The sequence below is a fragment of the Gambusia affinis genome, linkage group LG01 (genome assembly GCF_019740435.1).
Source record: "Gambusia affinis linkage group LG01, SWU_Gaff_1.0, whole genome shotgun sequence".
Classification (NCBI taxonomy): Eukaryota; Metazoa; Chordata; class Actinopteri; order Cyprinodontiformes; family Poeciliidae; genus Gambusia; species Gambusia affinis.
Window position 1 is genome coordinate 19,792,504 of NC_057868.1, and position 19,342 is coordinate 19,811,845.

Genomic DNA, 19,342 nt, shown 5'->3' on the forward strand with positions numbered 1-19,342 from the left:
AAACATGAATGAGCCTCTTTTTATGTAATGTTGAATGATAAGACCCCTAATTTCTTGTAAGTAGGGAAGACAGAAGTTTTGGTGAACAGCTCGTACTTTCCTGAAGCAAATATCTGGAAAAACTGAATTAATACAAATCCAAGAGAACGAAAGGTCACAGAGGAAAAGAAGATGAGGGATCAGATGGGGGGAGAGAACTGTAATAATGTTTGGCCTTGGTCTGCCAGCGGGGTCCTTCCCCTTAAGAAGCCAGAAGGAATGCAAAGAATGCTGCATGAGAAAAAGAGAGAGAGGAAAGAGCAGATGAGAGGGGGAGCAGCTAGGGAGGAGAGCAGGAACAAGAAAAGTGGAGAGAGGAAAGGAAGAAGGGAAGGAGCTGGGGAATCCAGAGGAAGACGACATGATGAAGTCAGGGAGAGAGAGATAGAAACGAGGAAGAGGTTTCTTATCTGTGCTGGGTTAAGTAAACACAAGAGCAAAGAAGATAAAAATAATAAGCCTGGAAAATATTTGGAAAGAGGAAAAACGTGTAATCTCTGCATGTTTGTATTTTCTGTGCTGATGGACATCCACGTACACGTGTGTGTTTACATATTTGAGTCTGCCTGAAAGACGGGATCAGGGTGTGTGTTACGCTGCAAAACACAAAATCTTGCCATGAAATTTTTGTCTAGTGTCTAGTGCAAATACCTTTGTGCACTTGAAATAAGACCAAGCTAATTTACAAATAACTTTTCAATAAGATAGGCGGTTCTTTTTAGTAAACAATTCCTAAATATTGGTAAAAATCTGGTAGATTATTTCACTTTTAACAAAACATTATTTCCATAAACTAAATCTGCCAATGGAACTTGTACTTTTTAATCAATATTAAGGTTTGACTTAAAACAAGTTTCTACTTGCTGGACAGTTACTTGTAAATTAGTTTAATCTTATTTCAAGTGTACTAGAAACTAGACAAAAATACTTGGTATCACTCTGCGTTTTGCAGTGTAGTTAGTTTCTGGTAATGTCAGCACTGGAAAATTTTTCACTTTCAAAAAAGAGAAGATTTTTTTCCTCCTTATTTTAGGTCTGCCTCAGCTAGCTGATGAAAGCTGCAGAGGCTACAGGTCTGCTTAAAGTAACAAGTGTGCATAATACTGCCATTAAGGAAGATTACACGTTTACACATCACAGGTCCAATCTCCCTGAAAATGTGCTGAAGCCACAAAATAAAACTCTGTAGCGAAGGGATTTAAAATTTCAGGCATTATCCTGCCATCAAGCGTATAATTTCTGTAAAAGCATAAGATTTGTAGCAACAACACTGATTTAGACATCAGCCTAAACAGCAGCCTCATAGTGCAAAGCAACACATGTTTGAAGCTGGTTGTTGAAGTTGCCATAGCCTGTCCTGCAGCACATGCTACTGTAAACGAGTTCATGTCGGCGCAACTTGAGATGTTCAACCCAGAGATCAAAATCTGACAGTTTCACTTGATCAACAGGTCAAATGAAGAAAAGTTCAAACTCTTCAACACTGTTCAACTGCAGAGTGTGACTGCTAGCCCTTTTAAAGCTGCTTCATGTAACCTTTAAAAAATGTATTTTACATGTTTTATTAAAACTGTCCCCATCATGATGGGGACAGTTTTTCACAAAGCAAAAGCAGCACAAGGAGGAGTTGGAGGAGATCCATTTTTTAACACACTGTCTCAAAATATACTGCACAACATAATGGCAGTTGTAATTAATGTAGAAAAATTATATTTTTGCAAATGTTACATACTGTAACTTTAAAGAGATTTATAAATAAGATAGTATTGCATTGTATTGTACTGCAGTATTGCACCAATAAATAAATAACATTTTGTACCTGGTAGATAAAAGGATTAGAGTGAAGATCATAAATGTAAAAACTCTTGGTTGCACACAAATGGTAATTTACAATCAGTAGTCAGATAAGCTGGAAGTCAAAAACAGAGATGATTAATAATTGATCAAAATTTTTTTCGTCTTTCCATGAATCATGAATGTATGAAATGAGAACCTCATAGCACTTTTTGAAAAATTCAGTTTTTTCCCCATCAAAGTGTTTTTTGTTTTTGCTTGTGAATGCTGTCAGATAAATCAGCATTTCAACTGAAAGCTACAAGAATCAGAAGCCAATAGAGGATTCAGTCACATTTTTGATTCTGTGCAGATCTTTAAATCAATGACCAAACAAATATTTAAAGAGTAATTAAAAATGGACATGTTCCTAAAAAGGCTGCACATTCTTTAGTGTGTTCAAGCTGTTCCTATGGTGTGTGACTTTGAAGAGATTAGCCCCACAGAGGGCCCCGATGACACGTGCACAGAAAAACAGCAAGTCGCTGACAGACATTTTCCACAACTTTACAACCATATCATCACCTCTTAACAACGCTCACAAGTTCAGAGAAAGAAATGTTTACCTCTTTTACATTTTTAAATCAAAAACCACCTAAATTGTTAATCTCAAAAGAGAATTATGGTGATGATAAATTTGAAACTGCTAAATTTTTTATTTCAAAGTATTGTTCATTTTAAGCTAATTTGAACCTGTTAAAAAAAACAAACTGTTAAACTGTGAGTGAACCCAGGCTCAATGTCCACAGCAGAGAAAAACGAGTGTGTAATGAAAGGCTGCAGATCTTTTACACCCTCAGGATATTTAGAGCTTTTAAGTTGGCCAAAACAAAGCATGAAGCCATGGCAACCACAAGAAAATCCCGGATATATCTCGGCAGCAGACACCCATGCAGAGAGAAACTCTCAATATTCTAATCACATCAAAAGTCATCCTTATAACACCCACCGATCTGAACAACAACAACCCTGAGAAGCGTGAGCGTATGACTAGGAAACACCCAGACAGGCCTAAAAATAGCTCTAAACTCATTCCTCTTCTCTCATTTTCAGTCCTGCACTCTGTCTAATTTTGTTTTCACCTTTGTCATGATAAAACCCAACAGTAGGAAAGAAAAAAAAAGAGATAAGTTAATGTTCCTCTACGGAAAATATTACCTTACCGACGAGCACATAAATGTGAGAACAGCAGACATGACTAAATGATGGAGAGACTAACGAATATTCAGCCAGAACCGTTGCACCAGGGGAAATTCATCGTCTCACTGAAGGGGAAAAATATTCGTTGGAAGCATGTTCAGTTGACACAATAAAACTGATAATGCTTTACCAAAATGTGTTTGACAATGTGGAGATAGTTGGAGGGTACTGGCGCGCTACTTTTCCACAGTACCGTCCAATTCTAGGGGTTTGTTGTTTCTTGGTGACAAAGTTGTGACTTTGTTTGGATTCGGGAAGCCTAATTAGGCTGCAAGTGAAGCAACACAAAGTCACATGGACTCACAAGTAAAGTGTTTACAATGCAGTTTTTGCAACCTGTCATCCGTCAGGGAGTCATTTAAACAAACCCAATTGCAGCCTTTGTTCAAATTTGAGCAGAACACCATGGGGGGAAATGTTGAACTTCTCCTGAGGTTTATCGGAAAGGGTTTAAAACTTATTTATACTGCAAAAACACAAAATCTGACCAAGTATTTTAGGTCTAGTCAGTAGTGTAAATATCTTAATAAAGTTGAAATACGGAGAAAAAAAAAATTGCACATCACATTTAATCAAGATATAAAGAAAATATTTCCTTTATATTGATGAAAAAGTAATAGTTCTGTTGGCAGATTATTTCATTTATACCTTGGGAAAATGTCTTGTTAGATTAAAATAAAAGGTTTTTAATCCCTTTTAGCAGACTAGGGTTTATTTAGTTCAGGTGAAATATTTTAAGGTTTTATTGGCATTAGTGGTCTTTATTTGATAGTGAATTGACAGGAAAGTGAGAGAGGGGGAAGACATGGGGCAAAGGTCACCAGGCCGGGAATTGAACCTGTGACGACCACGTCAAGGACTAAGGCCTCCATATGTGGGTTGTGCTTAACCCCTACACCATCACAGCACCCCTACTTCAGTGGAAATGCATTTCAACAATATTTGTGGAAATTTGTTTTTTACATGATCATTTTTTTCTGTATTACAAAAACATAACATCTTTTCAACAGGAGGGTGTTGAAATGATGAAAGTTAATGTTAAAGAATTAAAAATTAAGTTTAAAAAAAAAATAAAAACAAAATTAATTTAATTAAAAAATTTTTAATTAAAATTTTAAAATGATCTTTTTTTATATATTGCGATTCTGTTTCAAATAAAAGCAACTACTTCAGGTTGAAATGTCTGTGTATTACCATAAAAGTTTTATTTTGGAGTATGTCCCAAAAAAAAATACTGTTTTATGTTTCATTTAGAGTGCAAATGTACTGCTGCATAAGTTTTGATTTCATAAATGATAAGATATTTTTAGACATGGTCTATTGGTAATGTCTCGGCTGAGACAATTTCACACACTATGCTAATGAATATGCAGTGACATAAGTAGGGGTTTTCCATCAAAGCAGTTCTGGTGTCAAAACAAGGATGGTGCTAAACCCAGTTCATAAGCAAATGAAGTTCACACTGAACTGACAACAAACTGAACTGAACTGATCACAGTGCAGGGAGACGGTTTGAATGAGTCCCATCAGCTTTTTCCTGTTAACAGATGTCTTAAAATTCCTCTGTTGGGAAATTCTGTTTCACACATCGGTTGGTGTTTGTGTGAAACACAGATTGGAATTTTGTGAATGACGCTGGAAGTGAGAGATACAAAGAACCAAGCAAAGTCTGTACACACCAGCTGGTCGTGTTCATAAAAACGCTGACTAGTTCCTCCTGATTCACCAAACGGTTTTGTCCTGAATTACAGTAAAACATCATGTCGCTTCTGGATTTTCTATCTGACTAAGCCCAGATAACATCAGAGACGTTGTCTTTGAGGATGTTATCTGCAGAGGTTCACCCTGTAGTGCTTTAAAAGCCTCAACTGGCCACTTTTCAATCATCATAAGGGTGAATGTGAATTTCTGGCAACTTAAACAGAAAAATAGGCTAATAGGAACTTTGATGGAGTCTTTAAGCACACTTTATTTAATCAAAGAGACGAGAAGATGTAATTCATATGCTAATTAATGCATGATGCCATCCATAAATACTTAACTGTTGTTGTAAGAGTTCATCTTGTGAAAACAAATGAATGAGTGTGATTCAGTTGATATCATTGGGGTTTTTTTTCCCACCAGGGGCTCTTTTTGTGGGCTCTAGTGTCCCTTATATGACAGTAGGCTGACAGGAAAGGGGGAAGGAGAGGGGAGAAGACATGCGGCAAATGTCTGCCGGGTCCAGGAATCGAACCTGCATCGAGGACTCAAGGCCTCCAAATGTGGGTTGCACTATCCTCTATGCCACCACAGCACGCCCAGTGGATATCATTGATTTAAATGTAGTTCAGATTTTTTTAAAGGTGCAGTATAATGTATTTTCCAAGCACACTGAGCCGTTTTATACCACTATCAAGTAACTTTGCAAAAAATGTTATATAGGTCAAATATGGCTTAAAAGAAATCTTACTTTGTTATTTAATGACTTGAAATTGGGCCTTTCTCTCTTTAAAAACTCCTGCTCTTTCTGAAGCTCCGCCTTCAGGAAGTCATCATAACATGGCTCCTCTATTAACCCTTTAACAAAGTTTTTACCTGCCTTGCAATGTGAAGCAGCTCATATTATTACTTCAGCAAATTTGTAGTTCCACCAGATGTTTGCTAATTGTTGCTAAAAAAAAAAAGTCTTCCACCGTTTACTGTAGCTCTGCGATTATTTGGTGCTGAAAGAGATCAATAAACTTTGTTGTGATTGGATCTTTGGAAAAACAACAGATCTGCACAACTTCAGCAACTGATAGCATTGGGCGGAGTCCCATTCCTGTTCAGAAATCTGAAGCAGCCAGATAAAAAAAAACTGAAAAAAACATAGAAGTTCTGGGATCATTTTTCAACTCAACTGTTTTCTTAGCTCTCAGCCAGATAATATCAAAGTTATGTTTGACTATGATTCTAATAAAACAGGGATAATTCATAATCTTCACACACAGCCTGTCTGGCTAAGATAAGATGCAGGAAGATAAACTAGCAGGGAAATTTGACTTGGCTGCTGATGATACATGTGGATGGTAACAGCATAAAACATCTTAGTGCTTAAATTACACACTATAAAAAGTCTTTATTCCACATTACGAGTTTATTAGGAGATGGAGAACAGCACATCTGTGTCTACTATCTGTCACTGATGAATGATGAACTTGGGTTTTCTCCAGGGCTTTCAGTGAAAGCTTACACTTCTCCTCGCTGCTGTGCCCTCTGTGGGAAACTTTAGAGAGTGTGAGGGAGAAAGAGAGACAGATGACTTTTCCTCGCAGGATATCCTGTTCTAAGTTGAGCTGCTGGGCCTATCCTGACCCCTCAACCCTTCTTGACTCCTGACCCAACCGTAGTTTAGGCTCAATATTTCCTAATCACCTCAAATCTCTTAGTCTCCTCGCAACCTTTGTTGTCATCTTTGTTTTCTCTTAGGTTTAATAAACAGAGTGGCTCTGATTGGAAAGCAGCTTCAGCCTATCGGATGTAATGTTATGGGCAAATCTTTAAACTGCAAAAACACAAAATCTTACTAAGTATTTTTGGTCAAGTTTCTATTGAAATTCTCTTTGTGCACTTGAAATAAGACAAAACTAACTTACAAGTAGATTTTCAGCAAGATACATGGGCTTGTTGTACATCAGTAATTCCTTACTGTTGAAGAAAAATTAACAGACATAAGTGGAACAAGACAATAAAATTAATAATGTTGGAAAAAGGTCTTGTTACATTGGCAGAATATTTCACTTCCAAAAAACTATTTCATCAATATTAGGGAATGATTGACCTAAAATGAGCTTCTATACTACTGAAGAGTTATTTGTAAGTTACTTTTGTCTTATTTCAAAAGTACTAAGATACACTGGAAACTATACAAAAATACTGTGAAAGATTTTATGCTTTTGCATTGTAGGATTAATGCACATTGCTGCTCATTTTGTTTGCATGACTATTATTTTACACATAGTCCAAACATATTAAACTTTGCTCTAGAATTTTGCTTTTATGATGCAGTTTATTTACTTTAATAAAATTGCAAGACCTTCACAGAACTCTGCATTAAACCAAAAATTACAGTGTCAGACAGCGTTTTTATTTTTATTTAGTAGTATCAGAGGAAAGAGGGCCAAATGCAAACTTTTACTGATTTTGATTTGTTTAAAAAAATATGTATTTTCTTTCAGCCTACCGCACCATGAAGTATTTCTCTGTGTTGGTCCATCATATCCCAAAAACTTCAGTTTTTCATTTTAACATGACAGCTATACAAGGCACAGTAAATGCAGGGAAATCCACCACTTTCACTTATTTTGACCATTTTTTATTTATTTTCCTGTCTGATAAATGACCTCATAAGCCACACAGCAGAAAAATAGAAAAACACGAAACACACACACAAAAAAAGATTATACCCCTTGCCTGTGAATTCTTTCCTTATTCCATTCTAATAAAATCCCTAAATATTATGCTCACATCATAATTATCCTTGTTTTCCAACCACAGATGTCATATAGTGGAAAGATTATTTTGGAATAACTTAGTAAGGAAAAATGTCAGCAAATTTTGGACCAGACATATAGAAAAATGAATACTAAGATAATGTATCCCATCATTTGCTATGCCAGTTGTTGTTTTCTGGCTCCACAGATAATTCATCCAAGCTGCAAACTGGAAAATAAGTACTGAACAGTTGTTTGTATTTTTCTAAGCTCAATGGCGCCACCCTTGGCCTCTGTGGCCAAAGTGGGCGCAAACAAAACACACTCCGTGATTAGAGAAATAATTAGCCAATCATCCTCTGACCTGAGAGCCAAACCAAGAGGTCAAAGAGGCATAAAGTGTTCTGCTTCCCAGGTGCTTTCCCATAAAAATTAAAAAAACAACTTTTCAGTGGAGCAACGATATACTGAAGTCATTGTCAGTGCAGAGGTGCTGGTGGGTGTGCGTGGATGTGCATGGATGTGCGCATGTGAGCTGGACGGAATGCAGCGTTTATCCAGAGGGGCTGTGGTGGAAAAGCAACACTTCCTGCTTCCTGTGGCAAGAGGAAGTGCTACCGTTGATGTCCCCTTATCGCTATGGACACACAGGCTGAGTGGAAGGAGGAAGGCAGAGAAGAGGAAGAGGAGGAGGAGGAAGAGGAGCTGAGAGGGAGGTCAAGGAAGCTCGACAATGAGAGGGGACTGAAGAGGTCTGGGGTTCTTTTTCTCTACTTTTGTTTGGAAATAAAGAAATAAAAAAAACATCTATAGAAGTAGGTGCTGCTTTTTGTTCCCTTCATTTACTTGTTAGTTTATTTTTACAAAAAAATGCCTTTCAAAAGTCTTGTATAACCTCAATTTTTTTCATAATAACGTTACACCAAAACTTTTCACTTGAATGTTAAATGATAGAGCGACATAAAGTAGAGTGTATTTTAAAATGGAGGGAAATATGTTTTATTTTTTCCTTTTTAATCTAATTTTTATAAAATGTGAAATGTTTGCTATTTCCATCCATCCATCCATTTTCTGAACACCCTTCGTCCCTAATGGGGTCGGGAGGGTTGCTGGTGCCCAACTCCAGCTGCGTTCCGGGCGAGAGGCGGGTTCACCCTGGACAGGTCACCAGTCTGACGCAGGGCAAAACAGAGACATACAAGACAAACAAACACGCACACACACTCACACCTAGGGAGAATCTAGAGAGACCAATTAACCTGACAGTCATGTTGTTGGACTGTGGGAGGAAGCCGGAGAACCCGGAGAGAACCCACCATGCACAGGGAGAACATGCAAACTCCATGCAGAAAGACCCCGGGCCGGGAATCGAACCCAGGACCTTCTTGCTGCAAGGCAACAGCTCTACCAACTGCACCAATGTGCAGCCCATGTTTGCTATTTCTTCTTTGAAATTTAGCCTAAGCTCTGACAAATTATACATCAATTTTCAACTTTTTCCACAGATTATCTTTATTTCTTCAAGGAGGAAATCCATTGTGACGGTTCATCTATTTTAACTATATCCTGGCCAAGATAAAACAAAAATAAAGTACAAAAGCATCAAATATATTTACTAGATTGGACTTTGATTAGACCACTCTAACATGTAAACATTACATGTTAGAGTAATATGTCTAACATAATTCTCTATCTGCATTCTTTTGCATCTCTGGTTGCAGAATGCTTCAAAGCATTTTCTTTATTTACCTCCATTCAACTTTCTATCAAATCTCAACAGCATGTCTGTCTAAAGAAAAGCAACCCACAGCATGTTGCTGCCACCGCCACATTTCACTGTAGGAGCAGTGTGTTCAGTCAGAATGCACTGTTAGTTTTCTGACACATCGTTTTCTTTAACAATATTTTTTTTCTTGCCAATTTTCCATGAGGAAGCGCACAATTAATAGTTTTCCTGTGGATTTATGACATAATCCTGCTTTTAACTTCACCACAACTGGCCTGTCTGCTGTGTTCCCTGATCTTTGTGATGTTTTCTGTTCTCTAACATTCTCTAACAAACCTCAGAAGCCTTCACAGAAAAGCTGGATCTCTACAGAGATTCAATTACACACAATAAGTGGTAAAATTATTGGATTTTGAGGGGGGGTGTTTAACAGAGTACATGGGGCTCAATAAAAAAATGCACGCCATTCTTTTTAAATTTTAATTAGCTTGACATCATTAACACTTCCCTACATAACAATAGGACTTCAGAAGACTTGAGCTGTTGCAAAATTTGGTTAAAATAATCTATGATCTCTTGCCATGTCTTTTAAAAAACATAAATATGACGTCAAAGGAACAAAAACGTGGTATTCACACATCAGGCGCAAGTGTGAAAACTAAACTTTTGTTGTTTTTTGTTGAGGGATTAGGAAGGTAAGTAGCAGTCAGGTCTTCAGCACCTATATTAGTCTTCTATAACAGACTTATTACATCAGTTTGCTGGCCTGGAGCATTCAGGTGTGTGCTAGCCCAAAGTCTAAATAGTGGCTTTTCACTAACATTAAAATTATCCAATTTGACATTTAAAAAATAAATTTGAAAAAAACAAGCTTTTATGTAGAAAAACTCTTGAAAAGGTGAGGTGTTTCTTGGCCACTTCAAAATTTGTGTAATTTGCAAAACTGCAATGGAAACACTCTCTTCACATCATGAGTCATGTGATCAACAACCAGATGTACGGCTAGTGAACCCAATGCAACCAAGTGGCCTTCCTTATCCAGACAATGTTTTGATGGCTTTAAAGTCAAATTCAAGACCTCTGCCTGATCTTCAAAACTATCTGCATAAATTTGAAGATATGTTAAAGCTTTTTTCTGCTCACGCTTACAGAAAAACTCACATTTCTTTTGTCTTCATTGCACTCTGAGATGAACATTTGTTTTGTGTTGATAGAAAGTAGAGTGAGTTGAGAAAGAAGGACTGCGTGACCACAGAGGTGAAATTGAAACAAGCACTGCAGGAATCTGGATCCATTTTGCAGAAACAAAGGAAATGTATCATTGTGTAGTTTATTATGAAGAATGAAAAGAGAGTAAACTAGGAAGGCATCGACAGAGGAGGAGAGGGGAAGAGATGTTTGGGATCAGGGTGGGGAAGCTTTCAGCACTTGGGGATTGTCCCAGATGGACACAGGCTGCTCCCTCCCTTTACAAACAGCCCCTGGCTTCCACTTCTCCTCCCTTCTCTTTCTTCTGTCCATCTCTTCCTCGCTTGACGCTTGCAACTCAAGAGTTTGGAGACCACTCAGCAAAAAATGTGAACAAATACACACTTAATGGATCACTTTTCTTCTGAAACTATATATATATTTTTACCCCCCTTATTCCTCAAACGCATAGACCCCCCCTCCACCTCAATCTCTGCCATTTCCAAAGTCAACACACCACTAAATGCTGGGCTGACTCACTTCCACTGTGGGTGGCTCTGTTTCCAATTTTCTCACCACCTCGGCCTCTCCACCACCTTGGAGGAAAAGAGGAAGGTTGTGTCCAGAATACACACACCCACACACACACACACACACACACACACAAAGAAACAGCCAAAGAGGCATGCAAAAAAGTGACAAACATCATTTACAAATGTTAAATGTACGTTGGCACGGATAAGGACATCACAGAGGTTAAAAACCAAGCGTGCATCTCCCACTTCTTTTGGAGTTGTGAAATGCTTGTCGCTGTTTTCCTATCTATCTTTCTCTTTGGGGGAGCGTGGGAGCGCCCTAAGAGCGCTGCACACAAACCACAGGGCTCATAACAACAGGAGGAAGCCGGTAACTTGAGTAACTCCAACCGGCCGAAGCAAAGGAAGAGAAGGGAGAGAGATGGAAAGAGAGGTACTTTGCATCTTTTGCTCTTCTCCAGATAGCGGCACAAACGTCAAATATGACAGATTTCCCAGTTTCTTGCCTTACCAGTTTGCGTTGCGCATCGTGGGGAGTGTGCTACGAAGTCTCATCAGTCATGTTCACGCACGGTTCAATCCACAAAGCTCTGGAGTGGAGACAAGGCACTCAAACAAGTCATTCACAGTGGTCCAGGCGCAGTATCAGTTCCCTCTGGCCAAGTGTTGAGAAAGTGAGGGGCCGCAACAAAAGGCGAAGAGGGAGGGAGCGACTGAGGCACGGAGTAAACGAGAGAAAGAGAGAGACAGAGAGAGAGAAAGAGATTAACCTCTGAGAAGACGGGTGGACTCTCTCTCTCCCTCCCTCCCTCCCTTCCTCGCACAAACACGCACACATCAAGCTGGTTTGCTGTATCACTGACTTCTTGTGTTTTCTCTCATGTGCCAAGAGGAGGTAGAGAAAAAGAACAGGAGTATTTGTGTTCACATTCATGAATGTGTGTTTGTGTGCGTGTGGTTGCGGGTGCGTGCGCGGGGGTGTGTTTGTGTGTGTTAAGGTAGGAGGGACTGGCTGGCACAAGTCCAGAGACAGCCAGCCTGGTAGAAAAAGACAATAGCAGGAAACACTATATCAGAAGGAGGCTAAATACCAGCACAAAAATAATTAACAGACAGCGAAAAACAATGACATCCGCTGTGGAAAACAGACTTTGCAGTCTGTGCTCAACAATGATACTGGAAACATCCAGGAGGTTATTCTTATTCCCACTGTCGTTACCACTGGATGTTGAAATACCATTTCTGGAAAAAAAATATAACTGTTTAAGTGTTAATCAGAAGATGAAAGTGCTGGTAATAGGAACGTCGAGGCATTCCCACAGAAGCACGCAATGGATAACTGATAGCTATATTTTTTTTCAAAGTGTTGAAGGATATAATTTTGGTTATTTGACTGGATTTTAAACTTAGAATGTACCTTTTCCGCAAATAATTAGGAGTTACATTCTACAGAAAAATCCACAAGTACTGAAATGAAAGTACATTTGTCCAATGCACCAGTTCAGAATTTGCATTTAAAAAACACTGATTACACCACTACCATGCTTCACAGTACCCTCTGTCATGGTCAAATAGTTTACTCCATGTCTCATCTGGGCAAAAAACAAAAGGGCGTTTGGGTTGTCCATGTGGGCAGATGCAAACATCAATCCAACTTGAAGATTTGAATGTTTGAGTAGGAAATTCTTCCTTGGTTAGCACACTTTCAGTCCCTGTTTATGGCAAACTTGTTTCACTGTGGACAGTGACAGTATTCCATCATCTTCCAGTTTTTGATAAGCTAACGTTATGATAATGTTCCTGGACATCATATCTGAATTCCTTTCAAGTAGCTTAAAAGGAGACAATATGGATGAGATTTTTAAAACGCAGGTGTGACAAAGTGGTTCAGTTTTTCTTCACCACTTGTCCCTTATTCTTATTTTTGATACATTTACTTTCTGATCATAATGCTTAAATTTAAACATTAGTTTGCAACCTTGCTTCATTGACTATCTCGAGTTTGTTTGTGTTAGCATTATGTTGCAGTTTCCATCTATTTATATGTTTAGTTTAAAGCTACTACTTCTAGATTATTGGTTGAACTTGTTTATTTTGTTTCAAAGTATATTCATGGTATTTGTGTTCTATTTACTTACCATTATCCCTTGTAGATCTGCAGCAGGTCAGGAGTATGGGAGTGGCCGGCCCAGTGTTTCCTGATTAAATGTCTGAATGATGTCACTGCTTACCTTGCTGGGTTCTACCAATTAAAGGGTTCTTTATAGTATTGCTTTATTTGTTTTTTCGTTAAAGTAACTTTGGAGTTATCTTGTATTATAGGGTTTATTTTGCAGACTATTTCATTATGTTGATGAGTTTGTAAATTAGATTAATAATGTTCTTCTTGTTTCTGTTTAGATTTAGTTTTTTTACCTGTTTAACTGTGGCTTGGTCCACTTATGTGCAGGTGTGTTGCCAATTGGCTTTAGAAACAGTGTTTTGGAAGCTCAAGGGAGAGCGGATGGTTGACAAAGAGTTAAAAACCAAATAAAATTCATCAGAAAACTCTGGAACTGTTGGCTGATGTAGTTTGCTTTGTTCACCTTGAGGATCCTTGACCACACTATCTTAAAGTGGGCACAGTTTGTTTTGTGACAACTAGACACCAATATTAAGCAACATCAAAAAAATAAGCTTCTGGATAAGTCTGACATTAACCCTATGAAAAATTCCCCAGCTGTGCTTTACATCCATGTCCATGAGTTATCAAATTTCCAGTCATAATTATAAACACATTTGAGCCTTTATATAGTGGAGAAAATCAACAATAAATTCAAACATGTGCTCCCAATTTTCATTTCTGAAAAGCCTTTAAGTTGTTTCTTGTATTAACAGTTCATCCATCCACCCTTGTTCTTGTTCCATCTCCAGCTAATGTTCTGGGTGAGAGGCAGGGTTCACCCTGGACAGGATGTCAGTCTGTCCTCCCAAAAAACATTTGAAATTTGTTATTAAAAGTCCAAAATTTTTAAAGAAATGCTAAGACTATCTGTGACAGACTGGCAACCTGTCCAGGGTGAACCTAGAGATAGGTTAGCTAGAGATAGGCACCGGCAACCATGGCTACCGCACTAGGGACAAGGGCATAAGAAAATGGATGTATGGATGAATGGATGCTAAGACTATGTAACTGTTGGACTAGAACTGCGTAATGGTATGTGAACTTAAGCATTTGTAACGTGTTGTTTGTTGTTCCTTGATGTGATATTTTCAGTTTAATTGGGAGTAGTTTGACTAGACTTATCTCTGAAAAAGAAAAACTCATATTTTAATGTGATTTCAGAATTCTTTGTTATTATCACAAGAAACCCAACCTTTCCAAGGAAAATAATTAAATACGCAATTGCATCGACTCAATGGGCTTCAGTACATTTCTGTGCCTCTGTAGGAAAACATTTCAAAAATAGTTTTTAACTGTTTTGCACATTTTTATCCATACTTATGTCACCATCAGGCTCACCCAAACACCATTTCAAGCATGAATACAAACATTCCCTGTGCAACCATGACTTCCACACATACCTCGGTACTATCCACCCACAAACACAGCTATAACCATGTCGACTGATAAGGGAAGCTTGCCCCAGTGGTTACTGGCTGTCTAAGCTCTGACCACAGCGACTTACAATGGCCCTGTATCCTCAGCCTGCACTGATTACACTCACAAGGAGCTGTAATACACTCCACTAATTCAATTTCCTGCCCTGGAGGTCGCCCTTTGCGTGTCTTTGAGAATGTGTATCAGAGTGAACAAGAAGTTAGAAGAACAAGATGTTTGTTTAAGAACTGGCTAGCATTTTTTGAATGTATGAGTCCTTAGGTAGTGTATGATTATTCTCGCTCAGTCTGATGCTGTCAGATACTTGACTATCACCGGGAAATCAAATACAATCTGTCAGTATTAGTGATTCTATTTCTAATTGTGTAGAGAGTAGAAGTTCAGCCACCAATAAAAATCAGCTGATTTCTGTGGAAAAGTGTGTGATTGGTGATCGCCGATCACGGTCTCGTGTTGCCGATCACCCAAACCAATCACCTGTATCTCACTTTGCAGCCTGCGTGTGCAGCTCATCTCCTCTTTTCTTCTCACTGCACAAGCGCGCGGCAACTAATCCTAAGGAATGTGGTGTGAAACTTTAACGCTCTGAGAGTAAATGGGGAAGTTTGCGTGTTGCAACGGAAAATTACCTCAGGGGTGAAGCATGACAAAATGCATTAACACAACAAATCTAATATGACATTTATACAACAAGCACTGGATAGAGTGTGGCTATATCGAGGCTCACTGCAGGAAAAAAAGAGACATCCAGAGTGGTCACACAGCAGGTAAAGTAGCGCACAACCACCAACACTTACCTGGAACAGTATGATGGTCAGAAAGCTAAACAATTAACCCTAACATAATTTAAGTCAACGAGTTAGCAGTATAAGACGCTGGTTCTGCTCTTCCTGTTGGACTACTGCGTGCTGCTGATAGTAATATTTGACAGACTGAGCGCCGCTCAGCCTCCACCCAGCAGTGAACTCTCACACCAAACATCTACTTAAAGCTACTTAACTGAAACAACAACAAAAAAGATTTTAGATATGTATTAAAACTTTTGTTATGTCCTAACATAAGATGATAAAAAAACTGTTCTGTGTTCTATAGAATTACTCTGCTCTATCAGAAACAGCCAATCAGAATCAGCATTGATTAGCTAGGCGTACTCTCAGGAAGTTTTGATTTAATAACACAGAATTGTTTATTTTATGTAACCTGCATTTGACTTTGAATGAATGTTTCCTTTATTACTTGATGTTATTTGATATAGGCTGTGTTGTTAGATTTATTTGTGCTGTTGGTGAGCAAATGCTAAAGATTTAAATGTTATACAGTATATCCCCTTTCTTACTTTTTTGGAGGGTTAGGCTAGCGCTCAAATAATAATTTGTACTCAGGGAGTACAAATATTCTTTCACACTTGGGTTTTTTTTCCTAGATAGGATTCCTACGCCACTGGAAATGATGATAATTCCTTAGGAGATGATGATGAAGGAGTGATGACGGAATCTCTGGAGAGAATGATGGAGATGATAGACAGGTTGTTGCTCAGGTGAAGAGGTTGACAGCAAATTGCCAGGAAACTCACTCTCTTTTCTCTTAAGAAGAAGAGGATGGGTGGTGTAGAGTAGATCGACACCCTTAAGGATCGTTGCTCCAATAAGACAAAGATGTCTGCTGTGAAGTTAAACTGAAAGACATACCGGATGGACCGGATGGACCAGGGACCATCATCAACACAGTCACAACTCCCACACATCTGACCCCTCTCCTTCCATTATGATCCTTTCTCTCAGATCCTCTGGAAAACTTTGATTCTATAATGATACAAATTTTATCCAGAACATGTTAATGTTCTTTGGCTTTTTGTGTTTTCTGGATTCTTAAAAAACGGATAGAGGACCAAGAAAAGGTTGTGAATCTTGATTCTGGCAGGTCTCACCCAAACACAAGCTGGTCATATGTTGCCTTGTGTCCCACACTGTGAAAGGAACATACTGATTTAATTTAATGAAAATCTATGTTGTATATTAAAACAGCAGGACAGAACACCAGACTTTTCCTATGACTCTGTTTTAAACTTCCTGATGCACAGCCTGGCCGGTTGTTTATCCGGCTCTTTCAACACATCTGAGTTTCATTTTGGCCAAATAAAACTGTACAGTGCATCACTGTCAAATGCATGGCAAACATAAGCAGACTGTGTGTATGTGTGTGTTGAAAGAGGAAAAAAAAATGTGTTTGCTATTAAACTGACTGAAACAGAGGGTGAGGTCGCTCTGGTTCCGGAGGGTTAGCTACATATCTGGGGCGCACACGCAAAACGCAGATGCAGAGTTTCCATTAATGGGATATTTCAGCTCCTCCAGCTGACATTGCTTCATCTAACGAGAACACAACTGGAAATCAGACTAGCAACTTTTCTGCCACCTACGCAACCACGAAGAGAAATTAATTTTTAAATCTGACCGTTTTATTCCTAACCAAATAATCCGTCTCACACCTTTGCTGTCACACACTCCTGTTCAGTCTCTCTTGTCTCCTGCAAACATTCATGGAAAGTTTTCTCCACGTGTGGGTGAACGTGATGTGTTGTGCTTTTCCACCTCATCTCCTCTGTTTTGGTTGCCAGCTTCATCTGCTCAGCCTCAATAATGTGTCCAGCTGTGGGACAAAATGGAGAAAGTATCCATACCCTTTGAACTTTCTCACCTTTTGTCATATTACAACCACAAACCACCTCGTGACGGACCAAAGCAAACTTGGAAGAACATTCTTTGCTCAGATCAAGATTATCTAAAATGTTTATTTTTTTATTCTAAATGCAAAGAAGATACTAACACTGCACATCAAAACAGACTGATGTGCAACACACTGATGCTCCATTAACCTCTCTGCATAGAGGTGGCGTTATCATGCAGGATAATTCTACAGGAAGAATATCTGTTAGAGGCTGAAAGACTGGCCCAGAGATTCACCAAGGACAAAAAAAAAATACAAGCTGAAAGGTTTAAATCAAAGTATTTTTGCTTCCGAATGGGTCAGTCAAAGTCCAAATCTACGTCCAGTTGAGAATGTGTGGCAAATTGACCTTCACAGGTGAAGGTCATCCAATCAGAATGAGCTTGGATGTATATCACCTGGAGGACGTATTGAGTCGAGGGGCTGAATAAAAATCATAACATTTTTCTGATTTTTATTTAGGGAAAAATATAATCAATCTTTCCTTCATGTTAAACTTATGTACAACCTTACATTGGTCCATCACAAAAATTATAGTAATAATTAAAATATAAAAAATATTCCTCAAAAAGTGCACTCAGATATATCCTACTAAATATTAATGTGCTATCCAAACTTGTAAATAAAAATCCAATCATCCTACAGCTAGTGAGTTTTGTATAGCAGAAACTCATTCTGATCTGCCACAATAACAAAGACCAAAAAGAAAAGAAAGGAAAGAAAAATAAAGAAAAGGAAAGGAAAATAAAAGAAAGGGAACCTGGGGTTCAGCTCCCCTGACTAAAGCAGCTGCGGCTGTTTTGCTGGTCAGCATTACATCAGTAAGTTTATGGAAAAGGCTCTACTTGACCTACTTAAAGAATGTTAGTGTTTGATGACATACAATACTCCCTTGCTTTCCAACACTCACTCATTTACTTCCTACCCAACTCAAAGCAACACACATTGTTTTGTCATTTTGTTTTATTAGGACTCGCTGAAAGACCGCATCATTTAAGACGCTGTGCCTGAAAATGTTTCTGAATAAGTGCTGCTTGGTTCTGTGTAGCTGGGAGGATTCCTGGAACATCAAATGTTTGTCATAATTTTTATGCAGTCCTACAGAGTAGGTTGTCCTTGCTGTCTGCAAAGCAAATTACCCCTTGGGGACAAAGTTTACCTGATCTGATCTGAAAGTGTTCAAATTCAAAGTGTATTTTTGGACCAATTTAAAGTACTTTTTCTACAAATTCGCTTTTCTCTTGCCTGTGATCAAGTGTTGGACCTGCAGAAATATTCACACCCTCTGTCACAATCCTTGGATGTTTGGGTTTTTCTTTCTTTTGTGTTTTCATAATTTTCCTCCTATTTATATTTGCACAGGTCTTGCCCTGTTCTATTCACCTCTCTGTATAGATAATCGTTCAAATGATGTTGCTATAAAAATTTAATCTTCCTACTTTAATATTGTGTTCAGTTCCTTTTACATTTGAATTTATTTTCTTACATTATTGACAAATCTTTGTTCACACATTTAGTAAACACCTTATGTTTATTTCAATCATCAGTTTTGGTTTGTTATTCTGAATTATATATGCCTTAGTTGATTGTTTCTTTTGGGCCCATTTTGCTATATTTTTTAGATTTGTTGTTGAAAGACTTGCTTTTGTTTTTGTTTTTTTTTGAAAAATAAATAGAAAATATTTTTTTATACATGCCTTTGTCCTTATGTCTTACTGGTTGGATGGTAACATATCCCCAGTTGCAACTTTTATGGCCCACTACGTTTTTCAATATGGCGACTCCTCGCATCAACAGTAGTAAGCTGAAGTGGAGATGTGTTTATTTTACCAGACAAGCATGTAAAATAGCCTCTAAAATCAATGTTACATCTAGTAACTCTACACAGAACAAATTAAAAGTGGTGTTTGCTTATGGAAAGTAAAGCTATAGCTCTCACTAGTGAAGCTCACTGTAGCTTCACTAGCTATAGTGAGAGCTGTTCTTGAGCAGGAATTACAATTTTAGCTTCTTATTAATGTTTTGGGGGAAATTCTTA

General features: G+C 38.2%; 1 protein-coding gene across 4 annotated transcripts in view; it reads right to left on the reverse strand.

The window, feature by feature from the left end:
- Window positions 1-13,181, reverse strand: part of hdac7a (histone deacetylase 7a) — a 75,419-nt gene extending 62,238 nt beyond the window's left edge. For 2 of the 4 annotated variants that reach the window (XM_044116392.1, XM_044116373.1), the window contains exon 1: window positions 11,488-11,689. The gene's annotated coding sequence lies outside the window, so the exon portion shown is untranslated. Of the gene's footprint in view, window positions 1-11,487; window positions 11,694-13,114 lie in introns of those variants that run through there. The other 2 variants (XM_044116363.1, XM_044116344.1) reach the window with 2 other exon arrangements.
- Window positions 13,182-19,342: the final 6,161 nt, after the last annotated feature.